Genomic DNA, 25,987 nt, shown 5'->3' with positions numbered 1-25,987 from the left:
CAACCATTTATCAAGTAGATCAAGACACTAAGGGTATTCCAGCATAGAAATGGACAACCAGAGCTATTCCTTTGATACTTCCCCTTTTCCTCTTTTTTAGTGGGAATTTAAACAGCATTTCTGCTAGCATTAAAGGTTCTTTAAGAATCAACCCAAAAGTTTCCTTTACCATACTTACTTAGTAGCTCCACTTAGTGGCTACTGGGATAACACAGTGTTTCCCTCAGCACCTGTTACCTGGTGTTGTGGTGCTCATCCTCCTTCCCTCCATCCTGCTGGATCCTTCAGGCACATAAGCCAGGATTGCTGCAGGAATGTCAGAGACTGACAAGTGCACTAAATGCAGAGTGGGGAAGAACACCTGCTGATTCTCAGCTGAGTTATCAGCCTTATGTCTGTGAATGTTTCTCTGTCGAGTTCTTGTGTAGCTGTGATTTCCTTTGGAAATTTGTGGGTTGTATGGAGCACTGAATCACAGCAGCTCAGCACGCAGTCTTCCACCTTCATGGATGACACTCTTTCTGCTTGGAATCAGTGACTGATTCCTCTGCAGGCTTTCTGCACTTTGAATCCTTGTTCATTTGATTTCTGGCTTTTGGGGATGAATTTACCTCCCTGTGTACTCTATTAGCAAATGTGATTTTCAGGAGATATTAGGCGTGCTTGAAGAATACTTTGGGGGACAAATTCTTCAGAGGAGCAGAGAAACCTGGCTTCAGGAAGGTGAGATGCCAGCTGTCCTTTATGTTAAAGCTTGAAGTACTACCCAAAAGCTAAATGTAAAAATAGCTGAAGTAGCAGAGATATTTTGGGGTGGAAGGAGCAGAGAAGTGATTGTCAGTGCATAACTGTGAATATAAACAAATACTGGACTTTCAAGTAATATCTGTTTTCTCCAAGCAAGGCAAACTCATAATAGCTGTCTTTAAAAATTGGTTCTTTTGGAGAATGGAGTAATTGTTGTAGGTGTGCATTTGGCATTTATGTCTATACCGTGTCAGTGCTCTAGACATTTCTGCATATGACTTTGTCTAATCCAGGTAATGTTCTGAATACTGGCTATGTAATATATGCATTATTTGGGCATTATGTCAGCTCTGTCAGTTACTGCATTGAAAATTGATAACTTTCTCCTTTGTAATTAAGCACTTGTCTCTGTTGTGGCCTGCTGAAGCAGCGAGTTAAGGAGAAGTAGTGATTCCCAGTTTCAATTGTGTAACCATGGAGCTGCTGTCTGGATCACATAGTCTCAAAGAAGCAGAGGGCTCACAGGAGATAGCTTCCCTGGGTAGCTGTGGGACCTTGCTGGGTAGGGGAGAAGCAGAAAGGATTGATACACTGGGAAAAGACACATCCAGCTCTTGTAGGTAGACCTTGGGAGCAAAGAGGTGCCTGTTTCTGGGGCATGCATTTGGTATATACAAATTTTCCAGTATTTAGCTGCATGATTTTTTCCCTACTTATTTGGTAAAGACCACATTGTATCTAGAGAAGAAACCTGCTTTTTAGTTCACTAATTACAGTTCATGCATATTTATTTGAAGTATCAACATCCAGTGCCTTTACTGCTTAGAAGTCAAATAATGTTTTTCACAATGAAAACCAAAGGTGGTACTTCAGCTTCCTTTGAGTTGGTATACTGAGAATTGAGCAGCGTATTGGATGGATGTGATGAACCATATGGGTCTCAGACCAGGACTAAATCATGTCAAATACAAGTTCTTGCTTGGGTGCTTCACTTTTTTCTTCTGTAAGTCTATAAATGCATGTACAAACTCTTCTCTCCCACTTTATGCATACCATAAAAGAAGCTAATAGCATAACAGTTAATGTCATGAGTGACCTATTTTAAAACATTACTTAGAGCCACTTATTTCAGCACTGTTTGTGCTGAATTTTTCTATTTTGGATGCCTGCCTCAGCCCACTTCTGTCTGTTTGAAATGAAAAAAAAAAATCCTATTATTTTCAGAAAAAAAAGCAAAGTAAATTTTTTGTGTTCTTATACATGTTTGATCACCTCCATCATACTCTTCTTGAGCCTCAATCTAAAAGTGTTCTTGGATCATTATCTTTTGCTGTTCCAGTGAAAATCCATTAGGGAAAACACTGAAAAACCTGTTTTTCCACTTGATCGGTAGAGATTTGGTATCTGAATTCCCTGAAATTACTGTCTGCACAGCACATGCCAAGCACAACATTGCAGATATTGAGCAAAATCTTGTCAAGGATCACTTTTCCTAAAATTTTAGGCTATTGTGGCATCAAGCACTGGAAGTTCAAGCATATGCTGACCCAGAGCAGTGCAGCACTTGGTGCTGGGGATGCTGAGGTGCAGAATTCTGCTCCTGGTTCCAAGTACAGTGCAAACCATCAAGGCTGAAAGTGAGGAGATGCTCCTGGGCTTTTGAGGTTCTCTTTTTACAGCTGCTCAGACCAAGGTGGAGGAAACCTCCTGAGCTGAGGAGCTGTGAAATGATTTGGCTAGGATGGAACCTTAAAGGGAGCAAGAAAGAACTCAGGTAGAAGCAGGGATGCTGCCACTGGCATAAGAGATGGCAGAAAAATTGGAGGAGTGTGGATATAGCTTGGGATAGGAGGCAGAAAGCAAAGAGGTAGGATTGGAAACCTGAAGGTAATGTGTAGGAGAGAGGCTGGGGCTAACAAATAGGCAAAAGAAGAGGAATATATACTCCCAGGGTGAATCTGAACAAGCCATAGAATACAGCACTAAACAGAAAGGTTAGAATGGGAAACTCGGACTGGAGGAATTTAGGGGTTGCATTTGCAAGAATATTGGCACAAGTCAAGGACTGGAATTGGGGGGAAGAAGATGAGAGAAAAGTCTTTGCAGTAGAAAGCAGCAGAAGGCCACCAAAGATAGACCCGAGAGGCAGAGCCAAGGTGCATGGTGCCCTGTGCTGCAGAATTTCCTAGGAAAGCTGCATGCATCCCAGCCCAGCCTCTCTTCAGCCTGCTCCACGTGCAGACTCTACCGTTGCTCCTTCCACTCATGTGGCCAAAGCCTCTGCTGTGGACCATGAAGTTCCAGCCCTGTATTTCAGTATCACTGCCATTCCATACAATAGATTTTTTCAGGCTTTCTTTTCTCTCCCTTTCTGTATTTTTTTTTAAGCAACCTATGAAATTATAGATAAAAGGGTACAAATCCATGAATGTTGCAATAAAACCAAGCACTATAAAAAAAAGGAAAAGGAAAAAGAGTAATGCTGTCCATGAAGCCTTAATTGGGCCCCCTTGTGTGTATACATTTTGATACTGTCTCTAATTACATGGTCACACACTGCTTTTCCCATGGACCCCTGCATTGTTCTGTGCACTAAGTAAAAGGTGATTGCTGAATGAATGCATCTTTAAGTTGTTTTATTCTCTCTGTTGCACGGGTAGTCCCAGGCCTGCCTTACTGCAGACTGCTCAAGACCAACACAGAATCCCTGATTTCCTCGTGGCTTTTCCATTGCTGTCTGTTTTGAAAACAATAACGTTTATTTTCGAAACACACTCGCTCGCAGATGTGTTGTAAGGCTCTCTGCTCCCACGTGTGCAAAAGGGGATGCAGGGTGGCTGAGTGTGGTGTGGCAGGGCTGATGTTTTCCTGGCTCTCCATGGTGTGGGTCATGCTATGTGTTCAAACCAGGCTGCCCCTGACTGCAGAATGCAGCTGATGGGCACAGAGTCTCCTGGGACATGGACCTCTTTCTCAGGACACACAAAGGGAAGAGACCACAAATGATGAATGCTGTGGGAAGGTGAGCTTGCCTTCAGTGCTGGAGACCAGCTGTAATCTGCTAGGGCAGAACTGCAGAGTCAACCCAGTGGCCATTCATTACTTTAGTTCCGTGCCTTATTTCTCTCTTTTTCTCCTGGTCTCTGACTGAAGATGGGATATGCAGGGAGTCTTCTTTTACTGATGAGGACAAATTCAGAGTGTAGGTTTGGTATGGATGGTTTGAGGTCATCTGGGGAAGAGCTGTGCAGTCAGACACTGTCATCATGGACATGTGTAGGGTGGGGGCTGAATTAAGGTACTCTAGAGGATCTTAATTATGGCTCCTGAAAGTTTTGACTGCTTTGCTTTGCAACCCTAATGTTCTTATAATTTAATTTGGATGTACATGTGCTTAATATATATTGCTTCTTCACTTATAAAAAGATGTTAACAGGCTGCACTCTTCAAATACTTTTATAAAAATTCTGAATTTAGCTTTCTGAACAGGTTTTTGAAATCAATACAGAGAGAGCTGCTAACAGGAGGTAAACTACAAACCACAAACACTTTCAATAGGATAGCTCTTTTTATATAACATTTGATATCATTTTCACAGCATGATCTCTACTTTCATACTGTGATAGCTTTTACCTGGAGTTTAGATGATTCATTTTTGTAGTGGATACTTAACTTTTATATGAGGAAAATGCAAGAGAAGCCAGCACAGCATTAAATGAACTATAGTTGCAGCATTAAATGAACTACAGTACAGTAATAATGTTGAATGCTCAGATCCTTGCCATCTCACAGGGTTGGATTCATGAAGGCTCTATTGATTCATAAGGGAGGAGATATGGATGTCTGGAATTCTCTCAGTTTTTGGCATATCTAATTCAAATTTTAAGAGTAGGTTGGGCACTCAGTGATTGTTTAGTAATTGTTAGAAATCCCTGTAGGATTCTGCTTGAAAATTGACTCTGATTTCCTATTGGTGTGGATCTCAGAGAGCCATATGGCTGTGTTGCTGGCTTGTCTGCTTGTTTTCTTTCCCTGAAGCTCTTAAAATTAGTTTAGAAGCCTTAATTTTACACTGACTTCTACAGTAACCACTGAGACAAGGAAGAACATTTTTGTTAAATGTTCACATTTATGATGATTATTCTTTCAAAGAGATCCAGATTTTTGTGGGGTTTATATGGACTGCATGGAACTAAGTCTGTTACGTCAGCTTTTCTGGTAAATGATCACAGTTGTTGAGGCTTTCTAGGCTACCTTGCCAAACTTCTGTTTTCACATGTTTGTGACTTCTTATGAACCATTTTAAAGTGAAGTTTTCTATATATACAATTCCTAACCGGTTTTTCTGTCTACTTATTCCCGAATAATGCAAAAATGAAAGAAACTAAAAAATATTGGTTTGATACTGTTGAAAAATAGTTTAAATATAAAAATTGAGTATTTGCTTTATTGCCTCTGTTCAGCCTGTCATCAACATGTACTCTCTTTCTTCAGGTTTCCATCACACCATCATTCTTCTTTTCCTGTCCAAGAAACTTACATTGGAATAAAAAAATGTGAAATGGCTTGACAGTCACATGCTATTAAAAATCTGTCAAACTTGAGGTTAGTCATCGGAAATCTTCTCATCAGTTTCTGGAGGGAAAGAACAAAACAATTAATAATATAAGAAAAATTTCAGCTGCACTAGTTCTTTAAAATTCTATTCAAGATTTTTATTTGTAATTTAGTTCTTGCTCTAGAAAAAAAAATAATAAAGGAAAGCTATCCTCCTTACTAGAAGCCAGACATCCCTTGCTCATTTCAAAACAAAGAGAAAACCTTGTAGGTCTTCTAGTGTTTTTATAAACTGAGGATCAACTTGAAGCTATCAAAAAGGATCTTGCAGGACCTGTCTTGCACTTGGTCAAGATGAAGGTGTTCTACTTTTTCTACTCTTGTCACATATATTGTAAAGCTATTTTGAAATGAATCAGACAATTGTCTGAGCCTGGCAAGTGTTGTCAATAGGTGCTGCAGGTCCTACCCTGGCATCTCAGGTTGGAAAGGTTTGAAATCACCCTTGGTGATTATCTCCTGTACTTTTCTGTACTAAGCAGCATACTGTGTCTAATCAATATTTCTTCTGCTCCCTGAGGTTCTTAATTCACATGCTCAGAAAACTTCATGTTTTGTATTCCTTGAGGTACACCCTACAAAACCTCAGATACACACAGGAATGCACATTCAAGGCCCCCTGCTTGCACTCCCTCTCTCTGAGCTTATCACCGAGAATGACTGAGTGAGGTTTGCTTTACAAGTGGAATTTTGTGTGTAGGCACTCTCCTCTCTCTTCTGATTCTCCTGCTGGAGCTCAGGTTTTGCCTACAGCAGGTTTTGCAGTGCTTGCCTGACTCTCGTGCCTGGCTTCTCCCTGCTCCTCTGTTCAAGAATTGCATATCTGAACTCATTTCTAGGAGGTAAAATTATGCCTAACCTGAAGCAGAATTATTTCCAGCGTCTCCTAAGATAATTTTTATTTCTAATGGGATAGGGATCCTAGCCAAGGTCACCGGCTGGGCACGCTGGCTGCTGTACAAACATATTATGACAGTCACTCTCCAGAGAAGGAGCTGTAACTCCTCAGTTGATGGCTCACTCTGCTTTAGGGTTTCTGTCCCTAAAGCCAAGTTTCAGTGCATTTGCTGAGATTGGTGAAGCAAGGCTGGTTTACACCTGCTGAGGACTCTGATCAAGAACTCTGTTAAATTTGAGACTCTCAAATTTAGATTTAGTTGTTTAAAACAATAAAAATCTTGAGGATCTTGCCGGTATTTACACTGTAAATTTCTTGAAGTGAAATTGAATCTATTTGTGTGAATGTATCTTTTTTTCTGAGCTGTGCAAATTTAAAAAGATTCTTCTACATAGCTGAAGCCTGCTGTATGTTTAAAACATTGAGGCATGGGGTGTGAGGGCAAACTTATAGGATAAGGAAATATTGGGTTTTCTGATAACCTTTTGTGAAATGGAGCCAAGTACATATTTCTGCTTCAAGAAATTACTATATGCAGCACACTTAAGGTTACAGTAATTTACCTTCCCCTTCACAGAATCTCCTTTCCAGTCTGGCTTTCAGTGCCCTACTGTACCTCAAAGTGTATCCAAACTGGGTAGTGCTCAGGACAAGTACCTGGAGATCTCCCTCTGATGTTTTTGCATGAGGAATCCAATTAGAATCAGAGGTGGCCAGAGGGGAATCCCAAAGCTTCCCAATCCTGGAATCCCTACAGTGAGATTTCAGTCACTGGTCTTAAATTTGAACAAACAGGTCAAAGACACTACCTGTGAAAATTTAATTTAATTAGAAATCCTCATGTGATTAAAACTGTCTTTGATATGGTTTATTAACAGTTTTGATCACAGATTAACATTTTGCCACTATAAATTTGGGCACCGGTCTCTGACCCCTCCTTTTTTTTTTTTTTGTTAGGAAAAAGATCTCTCTTGTATTCCATGTAAAGATTCAGCAAATGATGAAATTATGTTAGCAATAGAAAAGTTTGCCTTTTTTTTTTTTTTTTTCCCCAGTGTGGACATTAGAACAGAGACAGATTATTAATTGAATAAGAACTGTGTCTATTCTTGTAAGACCCTTGTTATGGGGCTTTTAATTGTTACTAATCTCTTAAAAAAAAGGCAGTAGATAACTATCACAACAGGACCACAGATGAAGTTATTGAAAAGCCAGAGAGTTTAAGTCTGAATATCAATAGTAGCCCTAGCACAAGATTTATGCCCAGTGAGAATCTACATATTCTTATAGTCCCAGGCATCGTGGTGAGATGCTGTTAAGAGGACCAGGGACAAAGTCAAAATCAGATCAATTTCCTTTCATCTTCAAAAGTAGCATGATGTCAACTTCACCTTGAGCTAAAATTTGTCCTCTGATCTGATAAAATCATTATTTGCCAATAAAATACGGGACAATTCTGCTACCTGCTCCCCCACCCCTGCTGTGCACAGAGGCACTCTGTCTTCAGCTACAGCTCATGTGGAGCTGTAGCTTGGTGTGAGAGCAGCTTTGATTGCAAGCAGAAGCTACTGTGCTACCCAAGATGATAACTATGATTAACTGGCTCATAGGTGAGGCCATAAAGGGCTTGACATCACAAATTAAGGGCAGTGTTTCACTCTCCATCTTGGATCTGCTGCTATTTGCTGATTGCATCCTGGAGTTAACTTTAGTTTTACTCATAGGAGTTGTCAATAGGAAGAATAATTAGGCTTCTGTCATCAAGTGAGACTTAAAAAAAGTGCACCAAGAGCTGATGGTCAGGCTGACTTTCAGTCAGAACTAGAGAAATGATTGTTACAGATGTTCATATCTCCACTTGCCTCATGTTTTCAAGTGCAGCCCCTCATCTCATCATGAGGAAAGCCCTCCCTCAGGCAGAACAGCTGACAGCAACTCTGTAATCTGCTGATTCTGATCCCAACAGTATTCTGAGTGAAGGGAAAAAAACAAGTGTGTTTGACCCTTGACAAACTGAGCTGCAGTATTTACCAGGATTTAGAATTATTATTTTTTCACAAGACTGAAGTCTGAGCAAGTATTTCTGTAAATGATGATTCTTTAATTGGTCTAATAGTATTGGTTTTTTCCCCTTCCACCTCATTACACATTTCACTATTTTGCTTGTGACATCCAGCTGTGATCCAGGTTTACAACCAATGTTTTTACTAAAATTCAGTAACTTTGTAGCTAATGAAGTCCAATAATGATGTTTGTATTTTTCTGTATGTAAAACCTGCTTGAAATTGGGCTGCATGCACCAAGTGAAATAAGTGACAGAGGAAAGTAATGACAAAAATGACCAGAATATGAAATAACCAGTAAGACATGTTGGAAAATAAAGAAGACTTTTAACCACTATAAATTACTGCTTAGAGAAAATGCCTTTCAAAATTACTTTTAATATTTGTAGTGGGCCTACATATAAAGATTTTGTGATAAAACACATATGTGTCATTACACATCAAACTGAATGTGTCCCCATATCCCAAATAATACCAGGTAGTATATCATATAGACAGTGTGTGCCCAAAATAGAGTAATAGCTCTGAAACAGCTTATTTGTTACTGGTGGTGTTGTTATCACAGAGGTTGCTGGGCTGTCATTTTGTGTTCTTTTACCTGAATAGCAGGAATTTCTTTGTTTGGCCAAGCTTGCCTTGGAGTCACAGAAACTGCAGCTCAGGAGAATGTCTGGCAAATACAGCTCCACAATATCCTTTTGTGAACGTCCAGTTGTCAGGCATATCAGGGGCTTGAGCTCATCTGCTGTGTCCTGAGGTGGCCCCAAGCACTGTCTGGTCGGGCAGTGGATGTGCTCTGGATCTCAGGGAAACCTGACCACACCCTTTGCCTCCTTCCTGTCCTTGTTCTGCCCACCAGTGGCACAGAACCAGCTCTGCAGGTCTCCAACATCACAAGGCTTTCCAAATAGAGATACTCCTTGCTACTTGTATAAGTGCCAGTCAGACACAGCCACGGTGCATGTTCTGCTCTGTCGTGTTCTAAATCTGATTTGGCTTCCCACATAGCAGTGGATATGGGGGAGCAGTGAGCAGGCAAGGTGGGATGGGATCTGTGCTGCTGTTCCAGGGGCCAGTCAGTGGGATATTGCCATGATATCCCAGGTCTAACAGCTATGCTGAGATGACCAGCTTCTCGTGTCACAGTCATGCCCAGTCAATAGGGTTAATTTTTTTGTGAGGTGTTTTATTTTAATATCCACTTTTGGAAAGTAACATGAATATTAATAGCAGCTGATAGTCATTGTGCTAATGCAGCCAGATCGTTTTTCACTTACTTTTACCAGGAATATTTCCAAACTTTAGTTTTCAGAAAAACTCAAACTGCTGCTGCCCAGAGAGATAGGGAATACAACAGAGGATATGACCTTTCTTAATGTTTTCTTATCAGGCAGCATAAGTACTGTATGTCCCACTAAGCTGCTTCAATAGAACCTTGTCAAGTTATCACATTACTCGACATGTTGCCGATAATGAATACATAAAAGCTTTAGATATTGAGGACTCGGAGGAAATAAATAAGATTTACTGAAAAACTGCTCAACATATATCCCAGGGCCATGTTTATTTTTTTTTCCATGTGGATTGTGTGCTGCCTTTAGTCCCTTAGATAAATGGAATGATGCAAGAGTTTCAGCTTCTTGAAATGTAAAGTGCAGATGTGAGTAGATAAATGAAGAAAGTAAATGGTCATCTATCTCCATTGTGGAGAACTCAATCACATTGTAACCTTATCAGTCTTGTTCTCCAGAAGTGCCTGATATTTTACTTTTCTGCTCACCACATGCTCCTCTAGCTCTGGTTGATATCTGCAATATCTTCTCTTGTCCTGTATTCTTATGAGTGTTGAGGAAGAGTTCATATTCATCTTTGTAATTTTGCCTTAGATCACTTCTGGTGACTTTGAGGAATTAAAGCCATGAACGCAAAAAACCCAAATGCAGTAGACAGAACCAGGATCAACAGCATTAACCCCTCATGTCACTGTGGTAGAAAGTGGCATTCAGACTTAGAAGTCAAATAGCACTTGCTGAGAGGCTGCCCAGAGTTTCTCAGCTGGTCCCCTCCCCAGCAGGAGGGGACACACAGGACAGGAAACTCCAGGCACTGTTCAAGAGGAATAGGGTGACTTACCCCCTCACTCTATTTCTGAAATGATGCACTGGTGGCTTTGGAATGATTTTGGTTAATTAATTTCATGTTTTACCTGGGTCTGGAAAGCTGTATGTCCCCCATCTGTCCTGAAGACAGTCTGACACTGACTGAGGTTTCATGTTTGCTTTATTAACACTCTCTCAGTACAGCTGGGCAATAAGATCTGAGAGTGTCGAGTTGATTTGTAGCAAATAAGCATCTGAACTTTAGATGCAGTTTTTGATAGCTATCAAGGATTTATTCAACAAGAACTGTTTGTGTGCCTTTGACTGTAGAAGGTAAATTAATACCTTCTGAATCTGATCTCTGCAAATTCTGACTTGTAAGAGCTGTAAAATTAATTACAATTATATTCTTAAATAAATATATAATCAAGTATTTTTAGCAATCTCTGCTTAAAAAATATGCATTCGGTTGCCTGTCTAATTCCTAATTCTTCATATTTAGATAAAATGGATCGGCTCCTATAGAGAAGGTGGCTTTGAGATTTACTTCAAGTTTACTCATTTTGTAAACTACTGTATGCTTAAAGCATAAAATAAGAAGCTATTATCTTTAAAATTACTCCCCAAACACCTGCAATTTACTAACCTACGAAAAGACACCCACAGAAGCTGTTCTTTATTTCCATCTAACACCCCGAGCGCTGTCTTTCTCCAGAAGGCTGTGATTTCATTCTGGGCTGCTGTTGTACACAAAGAGACATTCTCACAGCTGCTCTCTTGGCTGGTTGAGACTTTTTGTTGTGCTTAAAGTCACCTCTTGTGTCTGAGTGATCAGGAGGAGGTGGGAAGCACTGCTATGGCGCAGTGGCTGTAAGCAATGATCTCTAACAATGCCCTGAGGAGCTAGTTAAAAAGTGCCTCTCACACTTGGGAAAGAGCTTTAATGGAGCTGCATTAGAAAGCTGTCAGTTGCTTGTTGGGCAAAACAGACTTTTTTTTTTTTTTTCTTTTTTTTTTTTTTTTTTTAGCCATAAGGATTATTGGAGCATTTGTTACACAGTAATTTGGAAATCATAATAAAATATTTCTGATTTCACTTCCCCCAGCAAACAACTAATGGATCTGGTGCACAGGAAGCACAGACAGCATGCTGTACAGCATGGAATTTTGCTCATGCTCCTAATTGGGAGGGCAGGGGATAGAAGTTGTAGCTATTTTTTTTCTAAGTGTCCTTCACAGAAACAGAATTTTCAAAGGCAGAGGTAGGAAATAACTTGGTGACTTTTCCACTTGCCTTAAACTCTTGGTATGCTTGTGCAAATACATTTTAGTGTTGTTCAAATGACATCTTAAATGCTGCTGAACTCTAGCAGGTGGCTTAGATGTTGCCAGTGCTGCCCCATAACAGAAACCATGGTGAAATGGTAACAGATGAATAGAGATTAGGTTTGTAAAATCTTTTCAGAGGCCATTGCTCAGTAGCTCTGTCCAGGCCAATGTCTTGTACAGTCAGAGAGAAATGAGTAATACTTAAAAATGAAAAGAAAAAAAATAAATCTTTTTACAAAGTTTCGTTATACTGCCTAACCTGTCTCTTTACCACATTATGGTCTCTGTCATGACTTCTCTCTGAAAGAAGAAGTAGAAATGTGATCCAAAAACTGTGCACAAGCTTTTTGTAGCCATGATGGAGCTGATTTGGATGCCCTTAGGTCCAGCTACCCAAAGATTCCTCTTGATATGCTTCAGTTAAACTTTAAATGCAGATCTACAATTGAAAAAAAAAATATATATAAACCCAAAACCAAATACCATCACACCATAAATAGCCTCACATCAAAAAATGGAGAAAGTAATAAAGTGTGGTGATTTGCTAAATTTCAACCTTAAGTCATAGTTAAACCTGATCACATATGACTGAAAATGTCAACTGTTATTTTTTGTCTGAATTTTTGTGGAATTGGCATTCCCACTCATCCAAAATGTCACAGGCCTAAGGATATAGTAATGATGAAAGTGCATTAGAGAGCTCATAAATCTATGGAATGGATTTGCAATTGGAAATCCAGAACACTTAGCTGCATCTGAGCAGAAGCTGAGACACTCCAAAATTTCAGCAAAATTCTCCTTTCAAAAAATTCTCCCAACCCCAAAAATAAAAGCACCCTATCTTTGGGAGATCTTTTAAAAAATAGTGATATACATATCTCTTTTTTGATCAACTAAGGAAACATTGATTTATTACACCATATATTCCAAACAATGCAAACTTGCTTCCTTGAGTTTTGTGACCAAGACAAAAATTATTTTGTGTTTCCATCTATCACACTGACTGGAACAACCCTTGATGAGCTAGGGCTGATGTTGTTCAAGCCTGGATAATAGGTGAGCTGCAGTAAAGTTTGAGTCATAGAATTGAGCATGGAAAACTCTGGACAGCCTGATTTTAGCTAAGGAGGGCATGACCCCTTACCTTCAAAGGGAGAAGCATGAATACCTAAGATAATATATATAAAAAACCAGTCTGTGGTACAGGGTACAAAATTAAAATCTGAGACTGGGAACCCTACAGTTTCTGACTGATACAAAATGGCTGCTGTATAAGAGCCTTTTTTTTTTTTTTTTTTTTTTTTTTTTTTTTTATTTTAGATTCAGAGCTTTTTAGCAGATTTTGTAATTCAGATTGCAGTCCATATTTTTCAATATGGAATTCCAAGAAAGCTAGACTTGAAAAACTTGAAATTATTCTCTTTCCTGAGTTGCTTATTATTCTATGTCAAATAAAAAAAAATGAATCAGTGTTGGATGCATTTATTTGTTCTGGTATTTTCCATATATGCTGTTAAACAGTGGCTGTTAAGCTAACAGTGCAACATGCGACAGAATCCAGGAAAATGGAGAATGAGAAGGAAGTCTGGACAGAAAAGATCAAATGCCTGATTTTATTTTTGAATAGCAGCACACATAAGACATTTCTTTAAGAGACCATTGTGGCAGAGAGGAGGAGGAGGAGGAGAGGAAGATAGAAGGCCCTGGAAGAAAGTAGAATCAAGTTTCTGAAAACTGCTGCCTTTACAAAGAATGTCCTTTAGATACAAATAACGTGCAGGCTTATAAAAGAGAGAAGTGGGTTTAGAATTAGGAACTCGGAATACCAGTGAGCTTCCAACAATGAATCTTAGCAAAGAAAAATACCTGTTGCTGTAGGAGCTCCAGTTGTGCCTTGAAAGTACAATGGAGAAAGGACAGAAGCGAAAGACAACTATTCTTCTTTCTATTCAGGAAAGGACTGGCTTTCCCTTCTGACAACTGTCATCTCAGTTTGTGCAGTGTAGCCCTTCATGAGACCTGGAAGGATGCTTGATGGTAAACTGTCTTCAAGAAAGAACAGTTCATTACAAAAAGCTTTAGAATTTGGGCCTCCTTAACAGCCTTTCAGATAAAAGGGACAGACCAGTCTTTCTTACGTGATTTAAGTAAGAGTGTGATCACTGAATAGATCTGCAGGATGGCAACAAGGACAGAGATTTATAGAAGAGCTTTAAGAACAGAGTTTTATAATTAATTAGTCAGCGGTGAATCGGTGGAGCGTTGGGAAGGAGAAGTAAAGGAGAGACCCACAGTGCTGCTTGCAGGTTAGTCTGAAGTGAAAGCTCTTGGGGTGTGGGCCAGACTGACAGAGTTCTGCTAAAAGGAAAGAAAAAGCATTAACCTGTGTTCATGCCTGGATTTAATTCCACAAGACACTGCAGGACCTAAAGCAAACCAGTTGGGACCTAAGGTACATCAAGTAACATTTAACCAGTTGTATGTTCTTTTTATGACTTCTGTTTGTGAGGGAGATAAATGCATGTCTTAGGCAATAAAACATTTCCCCTGATTACAGCAAATGGTGTTTCTTTTCCCTTGTGGGATGTAATAGGAATATCAATGTTTTATATCTCTTATTAAAAAAGCCCAAGTTTGATAAAAAATGAAACACATTTAGTAGTTATCCCAGGTAAGGAAAAGTACCATTATACAGTCATAAGCACAGAACTGTGAGTGCAGCAGATTCACTTATTGGAAATCCAACAAACTTCTGTATGGTGCATCCAAAACCCAGACAAGCCTGGAAAGAAAGGTGAATGACCAGGCTTTCATACAGACCAATAAATCTCTAAGCAAAGCCAGGTGATACCTTTCATCAAAAGGAAAAACTGTCTTGATAAATGCAGGAAATGGATTTTTAAATTGGGACACAGTTTAAGGGGAGGGGACAGAGAGGAAAGCATCTGAGGGAGTAAGAAAACAGAAGAGAAACAGCTCAGAAAAATAATCCTGAGAAGTGTGTCCAATTTTTCTAACATTTCTAATCACTAAGTTCCCCACAGTTGTGTGGGTATCCGTGAAAGTAGAATTTGTCCCCAGTAGAGTTTGAATAGTGTGCTGAGCAGATGTTTTATTTCAGAATTGTAAATATGTAAACTGGTTATGCCAAAATATTTTCTTTGATGTGGGATAATAATATCAAAAGAAAGGGTGAGGCAAGCTTGCCTTTCCCTTCTGTATAGGGAGCTGCAGTTTTTCGTTTAGTTGTATGGCTTCTGGGGGAAGCCTTTTCCAAGCCCGCAGTTTTCAGGGACTGAGCTCTTTTCCCTGTCTGTGTTGTGGCAAAGCCAGACTCTCCCAGCATTAGCTCCTTGTCTGGATAGCAAAGATAACTGTGCTTGTCCAGCCAAAAACCTGCCAGCCTGGGAGTTTTCCTTGGAGGAGGAAGCCTCTCCTGTAGGGGAGGTTTCCCAAACCTGTCCCTCTGGGTGGTTTGGAGCAGGGTCCTCACCTCTGGGATACACACCTGCAAGTGGAATGCTCTCATCACCAGCCTGCTGTGCTGGTGCTGCTGGACATTTCATTTTGGGTTTTTACAAGCAGACATTTCCAGAAAAATGCAGTGAAGAATTGGCAGTGGGTCTCCACAAAGACAGCTCTCTAACACCCCAGAAATATTGTCTCTCATTGCAGTAAATAAGAAATTTTCTATGTGCTTCTTGGGGTGCATGTGCTACACTTGACAAATTCTGCATATTCCTTAACTTGCCAATTCTGCTAGCAGACTGGCTCCTGCTGCTGCCCAGGATACTGCTTTCCAAACACGATTGTCATGTACAGCTCTAAGCAGAGGTTTTGTGTATAGTGAGGCAGTGTTTTCACAGCTCCCTACTTCTGAATGAAGGGGTTTGAACAGGTATTTCACTACGAAATTATGGCAGAATAGTTCTCACAGTTAATTCTTGTGAAATGAGATGTGTTGTAGTGGGTTTTTTGTTTGTTTGTTTTGGTTTTTGGGGGTTGTTTTGTTTGTTTGTTTTTGTTTTTTTAGAATCTCATTTATAGCAGGCATGAAGGATTTTTTTGAAAATAACATATTATTTCAGTATTGAAGGAGAGCATGACAGAGTTTGGTTAGGGGCTGTCTGGGATGAAGCACATGCAAAGAGCTGAGAGCTGGACTGATGGCAGTGAGCTCAGCTTTGGCATTTCATGATGAGGGTATCCTTCAGACCTGCCTTGGGAGGAGTCCAGCAGGCTGAAGGAGATCTAAGCTTGCCAATGCTTTCTCTGCATTGCTTTTTAAGGTCTAAAGTACAATATAATTTTTTAAAAAAACTGGATGTAATCTGTATTTTATGGAATATGCATGAAGTTCAAGGAACAGATTTCAGGCTTTGTACATTGACATGATTTATTTTATTTCATGTTTTATGTATGCATAGAGTTCAGTGTATTGTGGTTTTACGTGTGCATGTTTACATTAACTATAAATGTGACCTCAGAGTGTTTATATGCAATGTACTGAAGCTTCTTAAGTTGACAATAACCAGGATGTTTCTTGTACTACACTACAATTGAGAATCACATCTCCTACAAGATAAATTTGTGCAATTCTTATTTATCTACATACACAAACCAGGTAGTTTAACTTATCTCTTGTCATGTTTTCTGCTATGCCAGTTGGAAATTTTTCGTTGGCAAAACTTGTGTCTTTTCTGTCTTCCATTTTTTGTGAAAGTGAATAATTGCTTCCTGAAGATTAATCTCACAAATGTTTATATTCAGTAAAGTCACTTTTGACCTCTAGTTTCATGGGATTTTGCCAGCAAAAAATGGAAAACCTTATGGAACTTGAAAATCCTGCAGAAGAAACCACAAGAATAAATTTTAACATCTAGAGATGACATAGTTATGCAGAAGCATGAAGACTCTTATATTATTAACTGCTTAAAGTTTTGCTCAGCTTCATCCCTCCCCTCAAAATGCTAGAACTGGACTAAATTCAAATTTATAATATTTTTAAAATACTGTGTTTTAATATATATCATAATTTTCAGGTGATCTACCCTCCTTTTGTAATATTAGTCCCCTGAACTGTGACTGTGATACCCTGCGTTCTAAGAGAACACACCTAACCTGGAGGGTAAATGTGTTTTACCATCCACAGTTTGCAGGGTTTTGAGGGTGGTTTTTTTTGTTTGTTTTGGTTTGTTTTTTCTTTTTTTGTTTTTTTTTTTTTTTTTTTTTTTTTTGTATTTTAAACAACAACCACATTTACAAGCATTTTTGCATATTTAAATACCTGCAAAAATCTGGGTGACAAAACCCAGCCCTTTTAGCCATATTAATTTCCTACAACACCCTTGAAAGTGCTTTGTAAAATATGTACACAATAAAAGGGGTAGTTTTACAGGGTTACCAAGCCTCTAGAATTCACCAGGATCCCTTAAACTCTGGAACTCTGCCTTCACACTGTGCATGTAACCACAAATGTCAAAACAAGGCAGGACACTGCGTGTGACACCATGGCAGTGTCACAGCTATGGTAAGAGAGTCACATCAGGGACTGGAGGCTGGTGGTGCTGTTGCAGCCACATCAGGACAGACAATGTTCCATCTGCAGCCACAGCACACCACAAACACTTCACAACCATGATGGGGCACCCTCCCCTGTTGAGATGAGCACAGACAAGCCACAGCATCATTACTTACCCCCTAGTAAAATTTTAGTTGCATCACATATTACTCATGTCATCCTGTGGATTAGAAGATTTTACTCTAATTTTTGTTCCTCTGTAAGTAGAGTCAAAGTGCCAGGTAGGAATATCCTCCTGTATAAATCTGTTGTATTACATGTCAGTTCTGGTTAGGTTTACAGAAGAGACGTTTCTATTTCAAGAAGTTTACAGAATACTATAGTGACTTTTTTTTCTGTCTCCATTCAGATTCTTTTTTGTTTAAAAGGAAAAAAAAAAAAAAAACCCTGACTGCAAAATATGTTATCAGAAATTGGACACATTGTAATCATTGGTATTGAAGTCCCAAGGTGACATTTGGCAATTTTATTCAGAAATTAGAACTAACGGTGTTATATCTAAACATTTTGCATGTTTATTTAAAAAATAAAATATACAATCATTTTTTCCTTATGGATCTTTAAAATCATTTCTCATTGGACAATATATTCTCACCAGAATATTTGGTGTTTTAATGGCAGTGGAACATTTATTGGTTCCAAATTCTGGAATACCAGTATGACTAATATTTGAACCACACACATTCAGTGTCATTTAGGATTGCATCATCCTTTTATTTTTTTTAAGTGCATGCAAATATGAAATAGCTCCACACAAGGTGTGTACAGTGTACTCTGCCTCACAGTGTCCATCTGCTACAGGATATGTGACTTCTATGGATCAAGCATTGTTTTTTTTCAGTCTGGGGTTTTCTTTTTGCCTTGCAATAATTTTATATCAATCTGTATCTGAAATTTCAGGAATTCAAATATTGCTGAGAAATCAGAATAAAACTGGATTTTCCTGTATTTCATTGTAACTGGTGCACAGAAAGTTATCCATGGGGAGCAGGATGTGCAGATTCAGAGCTGGAAGTACATTGAAACAGGGTATTGAGTTGATAAGAAGATATGGAAAGCATGTGTTTTCTGGTTTTTAATTAATGTTGAAAGTTTGACACTGGTAAGCTGAAGCTGCAAATATAAAATACTGGGTTTGACCCACCAAAGTTCCAGCAGGTAATTCACCAAATCTGTGGGCCACCCACTTTAAGGGTCAGCTCTACCTTATCCTTTCTGAGACCAGGCAACATTTGTTTTCCAACAGCATTTTCTTTTTTTGTATTGACTGCATAAAATGAAACACATTTTCCCTGGCAAAGTCACCGACAGTTGAGAAAAACAGTGATAGCTTTTATATAAGGTTTCAAAATCTTCCTAAAAAATGTAAACCAGCGCTGCATGTCTGTTAGAGCTGCACAGGACAGGGTAAAAAAATTCCTACAGAAAGGTCATCCTCCTTTACCAAATTGCACAGGTCTTGGAAGCTGCTCTGCAGAAGCTGATTGCATTATGTGGAACCCAATTTGTGGTGTCACTCTTTAATCCTGTAGGGTTTTCCACCAAGTTTGTTGTTCGGTGCAAAGAGCCCAGCTGTTGTTCCCCATTAATGACTGGGTTTTCATGTCCCCTGCATCTGTCCCAAGGGAGGAGCTCGTGGGAACCAGGGGGCAGGTCATTCTCAGCGACAGGCTCCTGGCTCTGCCAGAAATCTGTCTGAGCCTGAAGCTGGCAAAGTTGAGGAAGCAGCGTTAAATGCACCTCTTTGTTCCAGGCTTGCACTGACGGCAGGCACAGGAATTTTACTTGGCAATCGGTATCCTGGCTACCCTTTTCATGCTCCTTCTATAGCTGCTTCAGTAGCTGGGAGGGGCAGGGAGCAGTTTCTGTGGTGATTTCCACCAGAGGTGCATTATGTAAAACATGCCCAGGTACTGTGATAATTTCCCTCGACAATTTAAATCTATGTGTCTATATATAGAATGTTGCTTGGCTGGTTTATAATTTAGTTTTAAAATAGAGTGTTTCGTTTATATAATTTTAGAAAAGTAAAAAGCCTGAAAAATGGGAAGTGGAATAAGATCTGTGTGTAGGAGCAGCTTGCAGACTTTTTATCGTGGTGTATTTTCCTTTATTACTTCGGATAAGTGCTATAACTCTGAAGTAAAGAGAGAGTAGATATTTTTGAAAACAAAATTTATTGTTTAGCCTCAGGAACAAATGTGAGAATTGGGCATTTCTTGTCAATTCCCCTTTATTTCCCTTTACAGAATATGCTCTGGATTCAGATGCTGACTTCTGTAGTCAAAATGTGTTAAAGTTTTTGCACAGGACAGATCTTCCTGTGGGTAGAAACACAGTAGCATTTCAATACTGGACAAAAGCTCTGAGGGTGCCAGCCCTGCCTTGGGCATTAGCTAATCCCACTGCCAGGAGGAATGCTGCTTTAAACCTTTTCAGCAGGGAGATGATGTCTAGCTCAGCAGGCAAGAGAGCACTGCCTGTAGGAAATTTGCTACGGAGCTGGATACATTGGGGTCTAGACATTAAAACAGGCCCTCATGGAGCTGCACTTCCATATTCTGAGCGATTTTGTTAATTATATTATTATTTGCTTGTGTTTCACAAAAGCTGCATTCTGTTTCAGGTGCACTTAGTCAGTGCTTTCACCTCAAAAGCTGCTGCTGATGCTGAAGCCAATGTGAGTTCCTTTAGCATATTTTTGGCTGTTGCATATCTGTGCCTACATAGGAGTTTTACCATTCCACATTCCCCAGCATGTCTATCCAGCAACAAATGGATAATTCCTTACAGTCCTTCTTGTGGCAGGACAAGATCTTGAAGAGAGTGTGGAGAAGGAGAGAGAGAGGATGAGACAAATAGAGGGACTTCAACACTGCTGGTGTTGGCAGAGAGAAATGCTACAGGTAGTACTGTAAGGCAGAGGTCAGACAAACAGGAGAAGTGTTGAAAATTTCCATGATGCTGAAGAAGAGCTGCTTGAACTTTCTTGTAGGGGTAATGGAAAAGCCAAGTAGGAAGGAATATGTCCAGGTGGCAGGGAGCTGACATGTCTGAAGTGACAAGTGAGCAGCTAGGTTAGTGTTTTGATCACTGAGGGTAGATGGAACCAATTTTTTTTTTTCCCCTAAAGTTACAGGGAAATGGTTTGGAAAATAGTGCATCTCCTGCAACTCCTTTTCCAGCTTAAATCATAAAAAGTCAGAGAACATGTCCTTGTGTTGTACTATTTCCAACATAACTTAAACTGCAGAACATTTGTGTATGTGTCAAGTCCTCATGAGGATTGTGGCAAGATTGTTCAGAAGTACCTTTCAGTGTCTTTTAATCTTGAAACATTCACCCATCAAGACACGACTGCTGAAATCACCATTTCTCACCATGCTTGCTTCTTTTTTAAGAGAACATTTTCACCCATATCCTACTGCTTTTTCAAATTTTTTTTTTTGTGTGTGAATGCTACCTTGTCCTTGCTTCACAAGAGAATTGCTTTGCCTGACTTCCCAAAAACATCCCGTCTCAAAGTTGATCCCAACCCTACTGAGTCTAGGCACTCCAAGGGTCACACTTTGATAAACTACTTCCTTTACTCTGTGCTTGTCAAAGATATTGTGCCCAGTCCTGCTGAGTTAAATTCTTGATCACGATTGCCCACAGGCTGTAGTATCCTGGATTTTTCTGAGGAAGAAAGACTCATGTCCAGGATAGGGGATTGTTTGAAAGGATCCCAGGTGTTTAGAAACCAGCAGCTGGGACATTTCTTACTGCGTTACTCACCACTGACTCACACCTTGTTAAAGACAGAATATGGTTCAAACTCTCTGCCAAGGCTTTTAAACCTTTCCGTTGACACGTGTTGATGGCTCTGGGAACGTGTTTTCCTGTGTCAGTGAGGGGATCTTTCCTTCTGCACTATCACCAGGAGACATGGATAAGATTGGGAGCCTTGTGACTTTAGGAGGCAAACACTTCAGGGGAGGCCTGGTGAGAGCTGCAGAACACTTGGCTGGGCTGGCACTGGCCCCTCCACAGGATGGCTCAGCAAAGAGCCAGTCTGCTCCTTGTTGGAGGGAGGAAGGTAGAGAGAGACATGGGTGTGTTGCCATTGTGTCTACCTGCCTGAGCTAGCAAAATGCAGTGACAGAGATATTCCTAAATGGCAATACTTCTATTTCACTAATTTCAAAGGACTTGGGGATGGGTTTCTGCTTTTTAATTTGCCAGTACCTGTTTTAGGTTGCTTCTTTTATGAATTCCTTTGCTGGTTAAGAATGGTAACAAAGCTTTTTACATAAAGCAAGCTGTCTTGTAATTTGATTTTTGTTTCGTCTGAGTTATATATTTCAATTATTAATAAATGTTTTGAATTAAGATAATTGAAACATTTAATCATGCCATATTTAATCCTTAGATTTGAGATGAACCCTGGGGAAAGAGTTTGCATCTAGACCTAATGGCATGAACACATCTTTGCTTTAAATGTCAGAAAATAGCTTCATAATTTCTGTTTTAGTGAGTCTTCAGTTATACACACATTTAGCAACCTTTTTATTTGATCAAAGTTTGTATGTGTGACACTGCAATTGTCTTGTTGCATGCATTCCCATCCTCTGCAATTTTATATCGTTTCTGTAAGATCTCATTGAAAGGATTTCTTTTCTTATTGTTCTTTGGGCTTAGTTTTGCTGTGGCAAATCAGGCTCTGTGCTCTTTTTGTTTCATACCCTGTCATTTAGAATCAGACAACAATAATTCTGGAATTGGAATGTGCTTTCTCTTATCTGGCTGATTTTGATGGATTGTCATGCATCGGTTTGACTTTGCAGGGGTTGAACGTAGCATTCAAATGTTTTGAGCAGTTAACTGAACAAACATGCAAGGGAAACTAGAGAGAAAGGTCACCAGCACAGTGTTTGGTGAACAAAGCTTTGCAGGGCTTTTTTTTGTTGTTGTTTGTGGGTTTGTTGTTTGAGTGTTTGGGTTTTTCTTTAACTTGAGAAAAGCTTTGAAATAGTGCATTGTAACACAGTTTGCAGATGGCTGAATTATGTACTGTACACATGGTTAACGATTTATGGGGCCATGAGTTATTTAATCGGGTAATGCATATGCTTGGTACCACAAGCAAGCAGATGAAAACTCTGAATGGAAGAAATTGTTCATCCTTTGAATGACACACATTATATGCTGTGTTATCAGAAAATAATATGACTTTTTCCAGCCAAAAGCTGTCATTTCCAGTGGTCATTGTCTCATCTGAAGACATCAATTAAGCATAAAAATGTAATGAACAGTGAATTTCATTTGGGGTGTGCTAGACAAGGACAAGGCAAAATAGAGAAACCTCAGGTCACTGTGTTGTCATTGTTGGGAATTTTAGTTTTCTTGCAGAAAGGACATTGCCTATGACAAGGCACTTGGTTTTAATACCTGCTGAAACTGAAAAGTGTTCTTGCTGTAGAGGTTTTAACCCCAATGGATGGGAAGTGGCAGATAGCTGTAACGATGTGTTGCAGCATAGGGTATAAAGGGTAAGGATAACCAAGGAAAAAGCCAAGTACTCTTCACAACAGACAGGGCTTTTTTGAAGTGTTGGTAAAGCACTCAGCACACTGGGGCTCCTATTTTGGGTTGGGCTGTGTTGGTTACATAAAAATGAGAGAAACAGTAAAGGAAGAAAGGGTGACAAGCGTGATGAGGTAGGAAAATAAAGGAACCCATTAGAGGGAAACAAAGATAAGGTGCAGATGAGGGAAACAAAGCAAGTCTCAGAAAAGAGGGGATGCGAGGATGAATTTTTAACTTCTTGTCCTTGGGAAAAAGCCTTAATCTTCAAAATTGTGTGGGACAGAAAGTGGGAAGTGGAAAGTTAAGATCAGCTCTGACTCTTCTAGAGAGAGGAAGTAGAGGGGAGATCTTTGTGCTATCTACAGCTTCCTTGTGAGGGGAAACAGAGGGGCAGGCACTCCTGGCATTCTCCTCTGGGAATGGCCTGAAGTTGTGTCATGGGAGGTTTAGGTTGGATATCAGGAAAAGGTTCTTCCCCCAGAGGGTGTTTGAGCACTGGAACAGCTCCTCAGGGCAGTGGTCACAGCACCAGCCTGACAGAGCTCAAGAGTGTTTGGAGGGTGCACTCAGGCACATGGTGGGACTCTTGGGGTGTCCTGTGCTGGGCCAGGAGCTGGACTTTGATAATCCTTATGTGACCCTTCCAACTCAAAATATTCTATGATTCTGCTACAAAGGGCCCGGTCTTTTGACGTGAGAGTGGTGGACATGAAGGAGCAGGGTCTTGTCCCACTTACTACATTTCAGTGTCCATCCCAGTAACCAGAGCCACAGATCAGATCAGACAGGGATGACAAGAAGTCCTTTCAGAGTAAAAGCAGAGGCGTTGTGTCACAAAGGCATCCCTAAAGGAAAGAAAGCATTGTGACAGGCCTGAACCTTTCAATGTACTCTAGAAGAGTGCTCCAGTGGACCCTTGAGGGATGATCACACTCAAGAGCCATGGATATAACTAGGCACTCAGCCTTCTACAAGCTGAGACAGTCTGAATGGCATGTTCTAGATGTGAGTAATGTAGCCAGAGCACTTGAGCTCATGTGGAAGGCTAGAAAGCTGCACTGAAGTGACTGACTGTCACATACAGCAGGGATGATATGCAGCCTCTTCAGATAAGCCTTCTTTCCCCTCTAATCAAAGCCTGAGGGCAGTGCAGAGTTTCCTGGAGCTGCTGCTCAGAGAAGCTGAGTGTGCCCTGCTGGGTGAGTGGGAGATGAGGGCGAGCAGTGCAGACAGGGCTGGAGCCTTCTTCTGCTGCAGCGTCCCCTCCATGCTCAGCTTCCTGGGCTCTGCCACACTCCATGCACTGTTCTTTGGGTAGCTCTGGCTCCTGACAATCCTTTCTGCTCAGATTTTTCTCTGAAAGCTGGAATGCTGTCTGGGAAGAGAGGGGGATGCCCCAGCCTGCCAGAGTGGCATTGCTGCATGTGGATTCCTGGAATGGCTAGGCTCCCTTTATGTTCTTCGTAGAGTTGGGATTTTTTTTTTTTTTAACTCCTGAGAAAGGATCTAGCTTTAAAATTTTACCTGATTATGTAGATGTACAAGTTTTCTTCATGTTTCCAGCATCTGACTTCAGCAAAAGACCCCTAAGGTTTTCTAGTTACAAATTGGACTTCTGTGAATAATGATGACTCAAATATTCCAAAGCAATGTTAATATTCCCTATATCCATCAAAGTACTGCAGCTAGGTCCATGCAACTAGCTTCAGAAAGCCATGTGAAAATGCAAATGTTTGCTTTCTCAACCAGAACTGAAAAATACTAAGCATTTCTAAAGGAGAAACAGAACAGTATGTTCTACTTTCCTTATGTATTTTATAAAAAATGTATATATAAAAATGAATATAAATTCTTTTAGGAGAAATTGTTTCATAAAAGAAACATGAGTTTGCTTTGGCAAAGATGCTTATGATTTATGGTTCATTCTGTAAACTTGGCCAAACAATTTCCTTCTCCTTTATGATTGGAGAGCAGAGCTGTCGGGGGCAGGGAGTTACAGGATGGCATCTGTTCTTAGAGCAAGAGAGTTATGTTTATTCATGATTAGTTTATGCAGAAAATGCATCAAAGAGTTTATTTGAATTTTTGATAAATTTGCCTTGTAGAAAAAAAATATTTTTCTTAATTGGACCTTATAGGAAAAATTCCAGTAACGGCAAATGCAAATGAGAAATAATCTGAATTTAAAGAGGCATTTTTTTCAAAACCACTAGTGTTCAAAGTAGGGTGAGGCCACTGTCTTTGCACTTTTTAATAAAATTGTGGCTTTTCTTCTCCCCTTCATTTCCATATGCATATTCCACGGTAGTACAGTAGCAGTTTAACATGTAGCTTCTTCATGTATCTTTACTGAAAGCAGGAGATAAGTTTATCAGTATCATGCTCAATGGCCTTCTTTCCCTGCTTGCTTTTTAGTATTGAATGAGGTTTTATAAAGTGCCACCAACCATGCCGATTTTCCATATTTTTCACTCTATGTAAATTTTTGCAGAGAGGAAGAGAGAGCAAGTGAAAGATTGACACTGGTATCTCCTGAAATGTTCCCTGTTTTTTTAAGCAGCTCAATTTTCCTATAGCATTGCCAAGAACCTAACAGATGATGTTTTCAGGATCAGAGACAGGAGAGTGAAATGTTGCTAATGTCTGTAGCACTTAAGTAATAGAATTCTGTAAAGAAATGTGCCATGATTGATCTGATTAATCTTTTAGATGGGTGGTGAGAGAGAAAGAAGCTTCTCCACCATGCGGAATTTTGATATTTATATAACTGCTTTTTAGAGGCTGAGCTTGGGTGTCCTTGTAATATCCTGACATGGGTGACTTTTACTCAGCAATTCCAGCTGAATTGAGTGCTCTGCATCAGAAAGGAAAAGTTTTCCGTCTGGCTATAATAGAAACATTTTTTACAATTCTCTCTCAGGAGCAGAGAGTCCTGTGGGATCCTTTGGGGAATGTAAAGCAGTGTAGCACACAGGCATGTTGTCACTGTGCAGAACCTGTCCCCTTGCTGCAAGAGGGTTCTCCACCTCAACCCAAATTGAGGGTTTGTGGCAAAAATGCTTTGGGTTATATCTCATCATTTCAA

General features: G+C 39.9%; 1 protein-coding gene across 1 annotated transcript in view; it reads left to right on the top strand.

The window, feature by feature from the left end:
• Positions 1 to 661: 661 nt before the first annotated feature.
• Positions 662 to 25,987, top strand: part of LMO1 (LIM domain only 1) — a 239,377-nt gene continuing 214,051 nt past the window's right edge. Inside the window, exon 1 of the mRNA XM_053946251.1 lies at positions 662 to 723. The gene's annotated coding sequence lies outside the window, so the exon portion shown is untranslated. The remainder of the gene's footprint in view (positions 724 to 25,987) is intronic.

Source organism: Vidua chalybeata, chromosome 6 (assembly GCF_026979565.1).
Source record: "Vidua chalybeata isolate OUT-0048 chromosome 6, bVidCha1 merged haplotype, whole genome shotgun sequence".
Taxonomy (NCBI): Eukaryota; Metazoa; Chordata; class Aves; order Passeriformes; family Viduidae; genus Vidua; species Vidua chalybeata.
The sequence above is the reverse complement of the archived record's forward strand: the minus strand, read 5'-3'. Positions and strand labels throughout refer to the sequence as shown.